General features: G+C 34.4%; 1 long non-coding RNA gene across 1 annotated transcript in view; it reads right to left on the reverse strand.

Annotated features, from left to right (window-relative positions):
• Positions 1–2,970: 2,970 nt before the first annotated feature.
• Positions 2,971–15,918, reverse strand: part of LOC125693753 (uncharacterized) — a 34,205-nt gene continuing 21,257 nt past the window's right edge. Inside the window, exon 4 of the long non-coding RNA XR_007377238.1 lies at positions 2,971–4,058. This is a non-coding gene — a long non-coding RNA (uncharacterized LOC125693753). The remainder of the gene's footprint in view (positions 4,059–15,918) is intronic.

The following is a 15,918-nucleotide window of genomic DNA, read 5'->3' on the forward strand; positions in this document are numbered from 1 at the left end:
TAGATGGAAATATGTGTTTTAAGCAACATTAGTTTTCTTGGACTGATACTGTCTCCTTTAAAACATTTATTATTATAGACCCAGTGTCACAAAGACAACTGATGGTAGAGGCAGATATAATCAAGTAAAGATTTCAACACTGCTTATCTCATCCAACAACCAATAACAGTTCTCTCTGCTAAGATTTTGCAATAGAGGAAACAACGTAAACTAGGCACACTCATTTTTCATCTTCTCCTTTGGAGAATTTTGCTTGTCATCATCACTGCATGCATTTATTCCTTCATAAGTGAGACCTGGATACTGTCTTCAAAACAATATTTTGGGTAGAATGTTGAAAAACATGATTGCCAGCATGTGACTTCAACCAAAATATCATATTTCCTCCGTTAAGACCTAAAACTAAATCTTAAGTAGCCTTGAAATCACATCCCTTTCAGTACATACACATTTCTACTAATGGCACCGATTCCAAATTTCCATTTTTCACCTTTAAAAGTAAAAAAAGAATGTGCTTTCATCTCAACAACTGCATTTTTGCAAACTTGAAGTACGCAGTATAGTGTTAATACACATTTTTAAGTGAAAATGCCCCCAAAACCACAACAAAAATCAAAATATTAGAAGAAACAGATACAACATGTTCCTCCAGACAAATGCACGATTCAAATAATTATATAAACAAAGCACCTGTACAGTGACCTGAAGACAGAGAAGGACAGGATGTAACTGAGCTGATAAAAAAAGAGTATGTTTAAGGAAAAAACTGAAAGATTATTGTTATGACACTGAATAGAGCAAAGAAGCATTTGAAAGGCTCTTCCTTAGAGGTATGTCCTGAGTATTGTTCATGTCAGTCTCTACAGTGAAAAAGAGGAGCAAGGAAGGTAAAAGGAAGTGGTCACAGTCTCATTCCCTCAACACATTCCCAGAATGACTGAAAATGAGGAGTCATAATGCCAAAGCTTGCTCTTCCCTATATCTGTGGCTAGACATACTAACTACACTAATAAACACAGTGATACATCGCTTATATCGTTGCTCACCATCTAGGGCTAGATGGTGTAAGAGAGGAGATAGATAGGAAGGCCTAGCATACGTCAAGTCCAAGATTAAGTTCTGTGTGCTGTTCTGTTCTCAAAGATCTGATTTACACTCAGACTCATTTTTCTGGTGATTTATTGCAGCAGAACAGTTTGGATGAAATTTTGTCTTCAATTGAATCAGAAATGGTGTAAGGAAAGCAAAAGAATAAGTACAAGCAGTAAGTGAATTCAAAGTTCAGTCCCAGAGAGGGATGAATGAATTTGATTGCATAAACACAGGGCAAAGCCCAGAAATAGATCTTACTTAATAATAAACATGCTATGAATGGATTTTGCAGAAGAAAGAATGAAAATCAAAGATTATGTGATTCAGTACTACAATCTGGACTGAGGTGATTCGGAATCCATGCAGACACAGAATCAGAATCATTAAGGTTGGAAAGACCACTAAGATCACCTAGTTCAACCATCAGCAGATATCAAACTTTTATCTGGAATCGCTGAAAGCAAAAATCAGTTTCCAGATGATTACTGCTTGATTATTTCTCTTCAAGAACCTGTTTCTGCTTTACCTGATCTTTTTCAAGAAATAACATTGATGTTTTCTGAAGAAAGATAGCCTGGGAAATTTCTTCATGCTGATGAGTCAACATATATTCTGCATGAACTCAAAGCGATGTAGGCCAACTTTGATTTCAAAAGCTATAAAACAATCACAGTACAGTCAACACATCTCATTATATTTGTTATAATATCATGCTAAAGCAGTTGCACAGGTTTGGGATTGCGGCTGACATGCATGACCAAGAGGGGAGATTTAGCCTAGATATTAGGAAGAAATTTTTTTACAGTGAGAGTGGTGAGACACTCTCACGGAACAGGTTGCCCTGTGAATGCCCCCTCCCTGGAGACATTCAAGGCCAGGCTGGATGGGGCTTTGAGCAACCTGTTCTAATGGGAGGTGTCCCCTCCTATAGCAGGGGAGGTTGGAACTAGATGATCCTAAATGTCCCTTCCAACCCAAACCATACTAAGATTCTATGAATTGAGACTAACGTGAAGGAATCTCATTTACATTTGTCCACATAGGCATATCTAGACAAATGGTAGAGCTGGACCATAAAACTTCTCAAAAAATATAGCAGATGTCAGCAAAGTCAAGAACTTTCATTATTAGCAATTTTAATAGTGCAGTTAAGCTGTTAATTTCCTTTATGTATGTGTGTGCACATGTAGTGTGCTTGTATTTAAAATTAACTTCAATATTTATAGTCATATAGACCATTGTAGAGTAAAGCCCTTTAATACATTTCTGCTTTATGTCCTGATCTAGTTGCCTTAGTTACAATATAACAACAAAAATGCTTAGCACTGTCATGGTGTTTATTCAGAGATCTTAATATATGTTCAAAGCAGAATACAAAACTAATTTGATAGTGAGAAAACTAATTTACAGAAAGGTACAGTAGTTTGCTAGGTTGATACAGCAGATCTGTAAGTAATCAGAGTAAAATCCAGGTATTCTGCTCATCAGAACATGTGCATCTCATGGCTATGTTGTCAGTAACAGCATAGTCCAGAACACTAGTGCAGGACTTGGCAAAAGATGAAAGACTGAAGTTAGGAAAGCTTATGTAGAGTAAATTTGATGATCCCGCAAGCAGGCTTTTACAAAGACGCATACTTTCAGTCCTGTCTCATTGCATCAATTTCTCTTTTTGTGTGCTTTGTAATCTTTTATATATATATATAAATTTATATATATATATAAATTAATAAATTTATTTATATATATATATAAATTAATATATATATATATATATATATATATATATATATAACCACTGTGATAAAATAAGCATACAATGATGGCTGAAAGTTTCAACTATACATGAGCACATTAATTCTGCAACCTGGGCTCTACTGATGCGCTTACAAAACTTTCACACAAGCTGAGCTCGCACAATTTGTTATGTAACTTGGTATCACCTCAAGTGAGCATTCGTCTCGTGCAGCTGTAGGATGCAGACTACAATGTAGATACAGGTAGGAAGCTATTCTTCACCTCACAAATACTTCCATGCAAAAATAGCTGCTTCCTATCTGGAAAAAAATGCTTTGAATTTTCTTTAGAAACCCAAGGTAAAAAGAAAAATGTGTTGCTTTTCCACAAAACTAAGGAAATCAGATTTCCCTATGTAGCTGAGAAAACATTTCTGTTCAGCTATCACACTGCTCATTTAAACAACTATAAACAAAATTTAGCACGTAGATTGTGTATAATTCTTGCTCATTTTAAATAGGTGCCATTTAGGAGTAGAATTTGACCTAGTTTTTCCTCAAGAGTATTCACAAAGGCAAGATACAGGAAGAAATGATGAGATCAATTCACAGCTGATTCAAATTGTTATGAAGCTACTGAAACTGGAACACAGGCTCAGATTCAGCTTCTTAAAGATACCTAGTGAGAACAGCTATCAGAAATGCCAAGCATTGCTAGCTAATTGTGGAACCAGGACAGATTTGCTGTGGATCTATATCTCATTTGTCATGACTCCATATATTATTTGCCTCAATAGACTTCATCATATAACTTCACCAAGCACTTCTACAAGCAACTGAAAAATTAGTTATTCAAATCACTAGGCATATTCAAAAAGCTGAACAAAAAGTTGAAGAACATTTTCAGTTGAAAACATGTCCTTTGTTGCAGAGCCAGAAGTTTGGAGGTCCTGTTTTAATTTTTACCAGAGATGAAATACAACAGACGTCTCTCTTCACTCATAGGTTTTTTTAAACAACTGCATTGAAGCATGTGGCAGAAGTTATCTGTATTTGATGAATAATCTTTCCTATTCACACATGCAGCTCTAGGGCTAGCACAAAGGCCGAATGGAGTTTATATCTCTTCCTCCCTCCTTCATCTTCCAGCCAATTCTTGCTTATCTATCACAGTGGCAGTTTGGTTAAAGCTGTTCTTTTCACGTCATCCATACGCCTGATGTGATATGCCTTAGGGGAAAAGTAGAAATGTACCCAGTACATGTCCATGCAGTAATCAACAGTTGAGGAGAGATGTCAAGATTTCAGAGAATTTTTCATCTTATTTGACAGTATTAAATAGCTCCTGAAATCTCACAGTAACATGAGGAAAGCAGATTAACTTAAGAAATCTAACAATGTTTTTAAGAACCCAACTTGATTCTGCATTAAAATTATTCACTGCTAAGTAGATTGTGAGGCAATTCTTATCAATGCTTCTAATAATATCTATGGTCTGAAGACAAATTTACTACTGTAGCTTTTCCAGAATCATTCTTTGTTTCTTACACATACATAGGAATTATTTGTACACTTTCTGCTCTTCAGTGCCAAACTGCTTTAAGTGAGCTCTCAGAAAGACTCAAAGACCGTACTATTTCCCAAGCTATCTACATCAAAACTCTGGAATCTAATGCATTTAAGCCTCGTGCTCTGTCAAAGTTAACAGTCATAATTACCTAATTATCTGCTTTAGTATGATGGTAAAACCTTTTAACATTTCACTTTTCCCCAAGGAGAGTGTACTGCAGTTTCTGGAATGCTGCCTTACCTTTCTTTTGGGAATACTTATGCAAAGAATTCATTTTGCTCTCGGCTAAATGAACCTTATACTTTCCCTCTGTAGCCATACTGTCTCCTTACCTGGATGTTTTATGCACAGCATATACATCTATATGGAGATATGTAAGAAATTTATTAGCATCTTCTGTTTGACAGATTTCCCTGTTTGACAGGGATTTCAAAATGTAAGTCACTTTGTTGAGCTAACCAGAATTACTGTACCTGTGCCATATTACAACACTTTCCCTCTGATTCAGCCTCTGTACATGCTGATACTCTTCAAGGTTACTTAAACAAGAAGAGGCCAGAGATGACTCCTAACTGTACTAGGACATAAGCTCCAGTCTAAGATACCAAGGAGGGGTTGCTCTGTTGGTGAGCTGAACACAGTTCTAACACTTCTAGTCTAGAAAATTCAGCATCTTGCTCATATTCTTCAGGTCCTAGAAAAATATGCTAGTTATAAATGATTTTTATAAGAATAATACACTAGGAAGCCATAAATGAATATTCTAAGTTGTTCTAAGAACGAGCAACTTTTGTTTATGGCACACAGCAAACATTACGAAAGACAGATGCAAATTAAAATCATCAATTCCTGTATTATCTAGTAAGAAACTTAAAAACAAAGTCAGGATTGAGTCAGTCAGGATTAAAATTTACAAAATATACTTCCCCGTTACTGTTTTGTTTTACATTTTTGTTTTCATTATTTCTCTAGCTCGTTTTGAAAGTCTGAATGCAAATTAGAAGACATCTAAATATTATTACCCACTTTATCTACAATAGATCATACACAGTCACTCCAACTGAGTGGATCAGAAAACTAATTCAGCTACAGAACTTCGGGCTCTGTATAGCAAGTACAATGTTTTCAGTCACATTTCTCTCTCTTCTTCCTTGGGATTTATTCCTGTAAGTCAGTCTCTCCTTAAACTGTTTTGATCAACACCAACTTGGTAAGAGCAGCTTTGTCTACTTTTTGAAATTAAAGCTTTTAATTTATTTTATTTTTTTTTTTTAACTTATTTTCATACTTATCTTATTATTTATTTCAAATGGTAGAGGCAACAGAATAGCAACAGCAGTATAGTGCCCTCTACAAAGAAACTGCTTGCCATTTTACAGATCATCTCAAAAGAGTAAACTAGCAACATCAGGTCTGCTTCCAAATCTTAACTCATTTTTAAAACAGATATTTAGCAATTGAGGCACAAACGAATTCTAAAGCATGGTAATTACCAAATGTCAGATTAACAGGACCATAGCATGGCTTTGGTTGGAAGAAATTTTAATGACCATCCTGTTCCAAATCCCTGCCACATACCAGAGCAGGCTGCCCAGGCACCTGCAAGGCTGCCACATACCAGATCAGGCTGTTCAGGGCCACATCCAGCCTGGCCTTGAGCACCTCAAGGGATGGAGTATCTACAGTCTCTATGGACAACCTTTTCCAGTGCCTCACCACCTTCTGAGTAAAGAATTTCCTTTTAACATCTAACATATCTCTCCCTTTAGTTTAGGGCCGTTTCCCCTTGTCCTATCCCTATCAAACTGTGTAATAAGTCAGATTTCACTTTTTAATTTGTCATTTTTTTTTTTAAATATTAAACCCCCCCTTTAGGTGCAGGAAAGCCACTATGTCTCCTCAGAGCCTTCTCTTCAGCAAGCTAAATAAGTCCTCCATAAGTCCAGAAGTGCTCCAACCCTCTAATCATTTTGTGGCTCCTCTGGACTGATTCCAACAGAACCAATAAGCTTACTACTTACTACTCAGAGAGTCACCTGTCCAAGAAAATGTCTCTACCTGCACAAGAAAAGTACAGGAAGTGACCATACATTGATCACTTTTATTGGGTTAGTAGAGAAATGACCTTGTGGAAGGACATCCTTTCAAAAGTAGCTAAATCTGTTGATGACACAGAGCTGAGAAGCAGTAAATACAGAGAAACAGAGCAAACAAAGTCATAATGATTTGGATAGAATTAGGCTTATGGGATGCTAAGTAGTTTATGCAGTTCCATGTAAAGAAGTAGAAGGTAATGAGACTAGGGACCAAAAACAGTCACTGAGACCAAAGTCTAAATTAAAGCAGAACACAAAATACAGACCAGGAAAAAGAAGTGGGAATAAGATAGTTCAAAGTGTTTTTCACAATCATGCACAATATTTAGTAGCAATAAAAAGGCAAACAAATGTTTGGAGCAAGAAATTAGATAAGGTAGATGGGAAAGAGTAAAGACAGAATTATAATTTATCAACAGAAGGCATTCTGGCACTATATAAAAGAATTCAGAAGCTATATGCGAGATATCGTGTGCCATTTTGATCACCCCATTACACTGCAGAAAGGACATCACAGGGATGAAATAAAGCAGTAGATGGACATCAAAATGTCATACAATTTGGGAGGATGTGTTATTTGTTCTGAAGAATGATTATCTAGTTTCAGTATTCGCCAGTTTTCAGAAAGATTATTTACAAATCATATTACTGTTATATCTCTTCCTAAGAAGCAGGGTATGGAAAGATGACAAACATATTGAATTAAAATGAAATGTTAAATTAGATATTAGAGAGCCCAAAGACTCATTCAGATAGACAATACAATACATTGGCAGAGCAAACTGTAGAATTTTTTTTATTTTAGGTGCTCAAAAACAGATTTGAGGATTAAATCTGATTCTGCAACTTTTAAAAAGGCAAAAATTCAACTAAGCAAGAGTTCTGAATGAGAAATACTTAGAATAACCCATTAGATTCTCAAGTAGATATAGTTCACACTGACATCAAAAGCAACTTTGTAGCAAAAAGTTTCTGCACAAATTATTAGAAATGTAATAGTAAGAGCTTGTGACTCTAATTGAGTGAAGTACGTAAGCACATAATTAATATGACAATAGACAAAAATATGGTTAGTGAAACCACTCATTAAATTAGAGCTAAGCATGTGCTTAGACAATATGGTAGACTGCAATTAAATGTTATAGACAGATTTGTAACCCTTTCTGAGGTGGTGTTTTGTGTGTTTGTTTTAGTTTGCATTCTACAAACTTCTCACGTTCTCCCCAGCATGCACAGGTCCAAATAGAGAAAGATGAAATATATACATTTATGTCAAATTTTACAGGTTATTTCAACGTTAAAGTTGAAAATTTCCAAAAATTTGTGAGATAATTCAATAAAGTGTTCAAACTACAGATTTTTAAGGATTGAAACTACACCACACAGTAGGAATTCACTATGGAAAGAAACGGTACTTAAGTACATACTACTTCAAGTAAAAAAATAATAGTTACCTCTTATAAAAACTGCTAGCTATTAAAATAATTTCAAAAATTTTGCTTAGTTTATATCCTTCAAAATCTCTCAAAAGAATCTGAAAGCAGAATTTGGAGATGGGATGCTGTATCAAAGCATTTTTATAAGAAATGACATAAAACATTCTGCCTTGAAATATAAATCCTATGTAATTATACATCAAAGTTGCTAAAAAAAAGTTATTAGATCACACCTTCCTATTTAATTTCTGTCACTAGGAATTTGGAAATTTTGAAGTTTCTTTCCCCTCCCCCCCCCCCAGAAACATACATATCACATGTGCTTTTATTAAATTATCACATAGTTCTATTAGCAAAGCAATGTTCTATTTATAAACACCAGGAAGATAAACAGCTTGTGAAAATAATGCAGAGAAACCCAAAGCTGTTTTTATGAAATTCATTGCATTGAAAATGCTGGTAAATCAAATGTTGTATGAAGAACAGTTTTTATGTTCTTCTGCAAACCAATGTTGAGATGCTATTGAGTATGCAATTAATATGTATAAATAATGTATGCTGAGGGTTTGTAACTAGCTTCTACTCAGCCGGTGCAAAATCTTCTGTCAATAAAGCCTGGTTTTAAAAAAAAAAAAAAATGCCACTGTCTGATATTTTGACACTTGTTCTCTGAGAACAGCAAAGAATCGTACAGATGCAGGAAAAAAAAATATCAAACTCTAAAAATCTTGGAGCAGAATAAAAACAAAGAAAAATCACGATGCTGAAGTGAAATAGACGTAGGATATATTAAGAACAAAGAATCAAATAAATGGGATGCAAATGAAAGAGAACAGAATTTTCTGGAGACAGCAGGTAGCCTGGGGGAAGCCTCCAGAGAAAGAATTACATGGAAGTGCAACAAATGAAGGGGAAGGATGGAAAAAGAAGGCAATGAGTAATGAGAAAGCAGAGTGCACCAAAGCTGTTGAGCATAAAGATGATAAGTTTAAAGAAAGCACTTCCTTCCCTCCCATATATATTTGCCCTTTAAAAAACATTCTTTCATTTATTTCTATTTCTCGAAAATCTGGAAGACTGCATTATAATGAAAAAAAGGTTAAAACTGTTTCAGTCTTACTCTTCTATCTTCATATATAAAAATAAAGTCTGAATTCCTGAAGATTGGCGACAAGCCATGAGACTGCTTTGCCTGGACGCTTGAAAGCGTAGCATTCAAAGCTTTTAGTGAGGAGATTTAAGGGTGGGCAAATTCCCTGAGTTATCAGCTCCTATGTGGCAAGATGTGTATTTAAAGCTTTCCTCTGAAATACACTTACAGTCCTTTGCTTCCCATTTAGCTTCTCCTAAACATCACAGACACACAGTACTATGTCTAACACAAGACAGAAGAACTTATCAGTACAGTTGTAAAACAAGCTGGAAACAAAATGAAAGAACTCGTGACAGCATGGGGACAGTTATGTAAGTGAGGAAAACATTATCTCACTTTCCTGAAGTACCTGTTCTCATAAGTGAAATTGTTGCTCCTCTCTGTTATGCAGAAAGGCAGAAAGTACTGAGTGCTCATAAAATCATTAAAAATATTGTTGGTAGTAGAATAGTTTTTCCTCAGTTTTTCCATTTCTTAATGGTTTGTATGTTCAAGTTCTCTAATTCCTATACATATACGTACTAATGGATAGAGTATAAGCACTAAAGAAAGAAAACCAATTTAGAGAAAACAATTTGTATTTCAATACCTTTTCAGAAAGACAGTTCTAGATGTGTAAAGATTAGTACTAAGTGATTGTCCTAAGAATTCATCAAGAATCTGTTTTCCTCTACCACAAAGATTTCCCAAACCATCTCATGAAAAAAAAATCAAAGGAAAGTTGTAAAACAGACACAATGGTGTCCAGCTTTTTTTTTCCCTGACTTAGCAGTCATAACCAATTACCTCCATCCCAGAAAACAATTTCACTGCCCAACTACCATGTAGTGTGGAATGCTTTCTTCCTATTTGTCTGTTAGCTAAAAGATTTCAACAAATGTTCAGCCAAATTAACATACAAAACATCTGTATGCACTGGGCCAGTACTGAAAAAATGTTGTAGCTATAAGTACCAAGTCATTTAGCTCACTTAGTTCTCAGGTTCTTAAGATCTTTGAGGAATGAAACATCAGCTAAAGTAGGTATTTTAACAACTGTATGCACATGAAGGATAGAAACATCAACATGTAAAATAGAAGAGGCACGTTGGACAAAAAGAAGTTCATCTTAGTGTATGCCAACTCTTAGACAGAAGAAGCGGTATCTACTTGGTATACTGAGTAGATTAATTGTTAAGATGCTCACAAATATCCCATGATTTTCCTAAGCATTCTCTCAACACTGTGCTACTCAGTTACTAGGAAACTAGGCAATTAATAACGTTATGTTATTGTTATAGATATATATATGTGGCCATCTTGACTGACTTCACAAAGATTGATTTCTCTCCTATAGTAAGAGCTATTTCCTGTAACAGCATCACAACTCATCTGTATGATATTAGCCAAACAGAGCCACAGCATTATGGAAGGAAGCACGACTCCTTAGAAGAGTGACCACAGCCCCTCAACAGACAGATCCATTGTGTTTTTTTGTTTCTTTCTTTCTTTCTCCAGAGTTACTTAAGAGCCTGAAAGGAAGAAAAGATTTGGCAGGCAGTAAAATGGAAAAAAAAAAAATACAAACAGTTAAGTAAATCTGGAACTCATGAATCTAATAAAGCTATTAAGAATTTAAATCTTCTCTCTCATAAACATAAATGACAGTAACAACATATTCAGCACATTTATTATAATTGGATTAAATAATATGCAGTCCATATAACTTGCTTCAGTTTCTTTCCTTCTAGCTCTTTTGAAACAAAAAAAATGCTTTGGTTGGGGCTTCTCCCAAGGAAAAAAAAATGCACTCAAACTAGTAGGTTAAAGGAAGAGCTTAATTTAGGTGTAAATTTGTCAACTGTATTTGATGCGATCATTAAAATTACATAATTCTAAATCTCCAGGGTTTCAGCAGTTCCTAAACAGCAGTATGAATGCTTACTATATGTCATTCCCTATGCACTGCCTTCTAAAACACAAGATTTTAATGTTTTAATTTTATAAGATCTTCAAGATAGAAACTGTGATGGGAAAAAGATACTTTACAGACAATCAAAAAATTAAGATCCCAAAACTGACATTTCTGAAAAGGTGAATAGTCCAAAGGGTGAAAGAGTATGTTTGATGGTCAATGTTTTGTTTATTATATGGAGAGAAAAAAAAAAAAAAAAAAAGCGCACCTCCTCCCCTTTGGAGATTTCACAAGCTGGAAAAACAGTTTCTCTACTGTCTGTTACACTTGAGTACTTTTGCTTAAATTATCCATTCCATAGATTCCTTCTTGTCTTAACCTGCAGCTCATCACATTAAGACATGATGGAACACTAATGCAAGGAACTTTTATCTAACAGATGCAAATGGTATTGAGTGCTATCTCCCTAAACTTACTTTTCTGTTGGCTTAATATAAACATTTCCAGTTAAAAAAAATCCAGGAAGTCATAGACATAAAATACATTTCTCAAGTGATTACACAGACCATTTACATTTCCAGACACTAAAAGCAAAAAGGGCATTGCAAACTCCTAATATTAGTATCTACATAAAATAGGTCACTGAATTTAATGCAGAAAATTTTGTATTCAAAGTTGTGCATCTCAATCAACTCCTGGCCCTGAATGTGAAACAAATATCATTATACAGGCAATGCAGGACAACAGTCTCTTGATAAAGAGATGTAGATCAGCCATTAAAAATTCCTTTATGTTAGTCAGAGCAGCTAAGAGAAAATTTATGTTATGATAAGCATTGGACAGTAGCTATGCCTTAAAACCCTACAGAATAACAGAAAAATTATTTTCCTCTTACTGATACGATAAAGAAGTGAATAAGTGAAGATTATAAGGACATCTCATGCTGATGAAAGAACATTCCAATCTAGAAGATCTCACCAGCTCAGTCCAGCCTGCCTACTAAATAAGCCTCAATAAACTGATACCTACATGAAAAAATTTTAGAGAGACTGCAAGAAACTGCTAAAAAGAAGAGGAAAAGTGTTATTAAAGGGCATAAGCGTATATGTGCTGTCTATTGACTTCTATTTTACTATAATATCATTTGAAAGCTTTTCACATTTCACGTAAAGGTGCACTGGTACAAACATGATAGTCCTAGCTATTTTGCATTGTCAAGTTATTATTGTGTCAGTGAAAGTGGTAATAATTGTAAGCATGGTCTAAACACATAACATTCAACACATTTCTTTTCCTAAATGTTCTCATTATCACAGAATTTCAACTAGACTAGCACTTTTATGCAAATTATTTGCTTTGACACAGCTAGTCTGGTTATTCCTTTATGATGATACTACAGGACTCATATTGCATCTCTTAACATGAAACTTTTCAATTTCACTCAAAAATCACCTTTCCTATATTTAAGAAGAATGGAACAGAAACTACAATGCATAAGGGGAATAAATATATGCCAAGAAAAGAAAATAGCTATATAGGAAGGAATATAAAGGAAAAGAGTTATATAGTAATTTTGTTTTCAAAATAGCTGTATAATTTCTTAACTACAGTTTTCATTAGGAGATATTCTGGAATAAAAGTACCACTTTGTTGGCAGTGTTTTCACACTTGGAGAGATGAAAAAAAATTAGAAATATTTAGTCAGACAAAATTTATATTTTATTGCTAAAACATCCTGCTAGTATAATCTATTTTAAAGTTACTATTTATATATTTAACAATATTTATTTTATGAGTAAATGAGTAAAGTATAGGCATAAAGAAAGTTATACAGAAAATATGACTAATATGACTGGTTCTTTATCATTGAATGAGCTAGTATTTTAGTTTTGTACTGGCTCAGAAAATACCATTCTTTCTTCTGATGTTGGTCCCTTTCTAGCTCTGATTAAATAAGACAGTGCTGTAAAACATCTTTCTAGTTTGCATACATACATCCACTGATGTTTGCATGTATAACAGCAGCTTATGGTGCAACAGCAAGATGCAACATGCATATGATTCCAGATATCAAAGTTAGCTTTAGTTAGACTTTGTGAGATTCTGAAAGGAGCAGTGCTTTGTTGCACTTCCTTAGATCCCAATAGTGATTTAGTTCTGAGGATTATATATTTGTCTCTTATGTGTCAAAAGTCTTATCCCTAGTGACATTACAACTCTGTTTTTGTATTTAATGTAAAACCGCGATAGCTTCACGTTGATGATTGTCAGCAGTTGCTATTTATCATCTGTCAAAAGTTTTTCTCATGGGAAGACAGAAAATCAAATGGATTATGGCTGTTTTTTTAGTTGCTTAAAGGAATCTTACATGACACAGGCTAAAAAGAATGGCAAAACCGCTCCTGACAACTAAGTTAGTATTCACAACAATATACAATTTTATGTACATAACAGGAGAACTGTCAGTCATCTTGACAAAGCAGCATATTTAAAAATGCTATGTCAATTCACTCATCTGACCTCCTGGTTGCAAGACCACCTGATACTGCAGTTACGTATTTCTAAAACTGCTTACAGCATTCTCCAGGAAAAACACATTCAAACCCAAACTTCAAGTAAACATGAAAAATATATGATTGTACACAGTAAAAGTGTATAATAATTTTGTTTTTGCAATGCTCTTTGGTTAAGATTTTAAGAACTAAGAGAGAGATACTTTCCAAAGAGAAAAAGACAAAGGAGAGATCTGGAACATGCAATATGACTGGATGGCCCACATTCATCTCAGTGTAGTTATACAATAATGAGAGGAAGATACTCTTTCCTAAAAAAAGTGAGATATTTTATCCCATGGAAGCATTTTTTTGCAAAATGTCTAGAGAAGAATTACAGAAAAGATATTAGTTTATACTTATTCCTACATTGTGAGTTTTACATAAAACTCGCATAGATCTTTCTGGTTTTATTGTACCAAAAATAAAAAAAAAAAAAAAAAAAAAAAAGAAAAAACAAATGAGGCAAAAAAAAAAAAAAAAAAAAAAACAACTCTCAAATTCTCGCCTACTTAATGCTATAAATATGTGCCAATTTGTATACAGAAGGTTAATTGAAACGCTCTGATTATTACTTAGGCTATCTGGAAATGAGAGATATTCAAGAATTGGTGTTAGAGCTCTAAAATTTGCCTACCCATAAGAAGTATGAGTTAAGTACATATTATGAATACATAGATCTCATTCAGCCTGAGTCCTGAGAAGAATTATGGTCCTGGCTCATGTTGTAATGCAGTGAAAAAAGGCTATAAGGTATTAATGACATTTTATTTGGAATCCAAACTACAAAAGTAGTTTGCTGGTCTGGCATGCTCCATGATCTCCTTAACCTGTTCCAGGTTTGGTATCCTTTTATCTTTAATAAACCTTGTGAAAGGGATTTGGTATTTCACAGATAATTATGCCCCACCTCTAATTTCAGTACATTATAGCAAATAGATTAAGGGAAATTCAGGGAAGCAATAGGGATTTAAATGGCATAAAGTAGAATAAAAGATTTAAAATTCAGTCTTTTTAGTTTCACCTTATATTGTCAGATAGAGAAGCCAGCTTTATTTCAACCTCAATGGTCATGTGGAGATTACTGGTCAAAGTGCAGAGAATATAAAGCTCCTGTTATAGAAGTACTTCTGAAAAACTCAAAGCTTAGATCTGGGCTTCCACCTTCTTTGAAGCTTATTATGAAAACCTGTTCTATGACAAATGTCCAGATAATGATATACTGTAACAATACCTTGGTTTTCAAGAGCTACCTTACTCGTGCTGCACTATACCATCATTGGAATTATACCTTTTAAAATACTTCATGTCCTTCTAGAGTTGTTAAAGTGACAAAAGTCAGGATGGCTCAATAATTTGAGATTGAAAAAAGTAACTTATCCAGCACATGGCCACAGAAGGACCATGTCACCATTAGGTTAGTGAACAAAGTCCTAGTGATTAAGTTCATTAGAAATAAAGGACATATAACAGCAAAGAATTTAACTAATGATTTGAAGTCATGACTCTTAAAAACAAGCAAATCACACACACAAAGAATGAAAAACAGGGTGGATCAAAGCTGTAATCGTGCTTTGATACGTCTGAACCAGCCACAGCGACAGACTTTATCTTCACACATTAGAAAGAAAAAGTAGATATTTATACATGACTAAATGATATTTCTCAGTTGAGGAAGCATTTTTTCTGACTTTAGTATAGTTCTGACTTATTCATTTTACTTCACCGTGAATCCTCCAGAAGAGAATTCTTTTTCTGCGCAGACAAGTTCTGAGGACTCAGTGGAATATATGAGCCATATAAATTCTATGAATTCTACGCCAATGAGTGTCACAGAGAAATATATATATAATACATATAAAAAACAACAACAAAACCCAAACACAAACTACTTTATATTTTGTGTGCATTTACTTAAAATGAGGTTTTTGTTTACCTGCTAGGTATCTTTATATTTGTAAGCAGGAAGAGTGAGAAAAGAGGTACTTAAGCACTCAATTCTTTCTGATTTTCAGTTTTTTAGGGATGAAAACACAGTAAGCCCAGGAATTTCTAAGTTCCAGCATTTTTTCTTTTTTGTGGGTGAACTTGATATATTTAAAATTCTAGAATTTAATATGCCTATTCTTGACTATGAGGACACAGATGAATTCAATTTTGCTAGATACCTAGGCTTTATTTTCACTTTATCATATTCACAGAGGTAACTGCATAAGCATATGTACACAGATATACACAATGTACGACCTCACGTACACTGGGATTTTCAAGCACATACAAATTGCAGATTACACTGAGACTAAACTCTGATGCATAAAATACCGCTACATGCAAGGTCACATTCAACACATGTATGGATTGAATCCAGCAGTCCCCATTTTTACATTAAA

Source organism: Lagopus muta, chromosome 5 (genome assembly GCF_023343835.1).
Source record: "Lagopus muta isolate bLagMut1 chromosome 5, bLagMut1 primary, whole genome shotgun sequence".
Classification (NCBI taxonomy): domain Eukaryota; kingdom Metazoa; phylum Chordata; class Aves; order Galliformes; family Phasianidae; genus Lagopus; species Lagopus muta.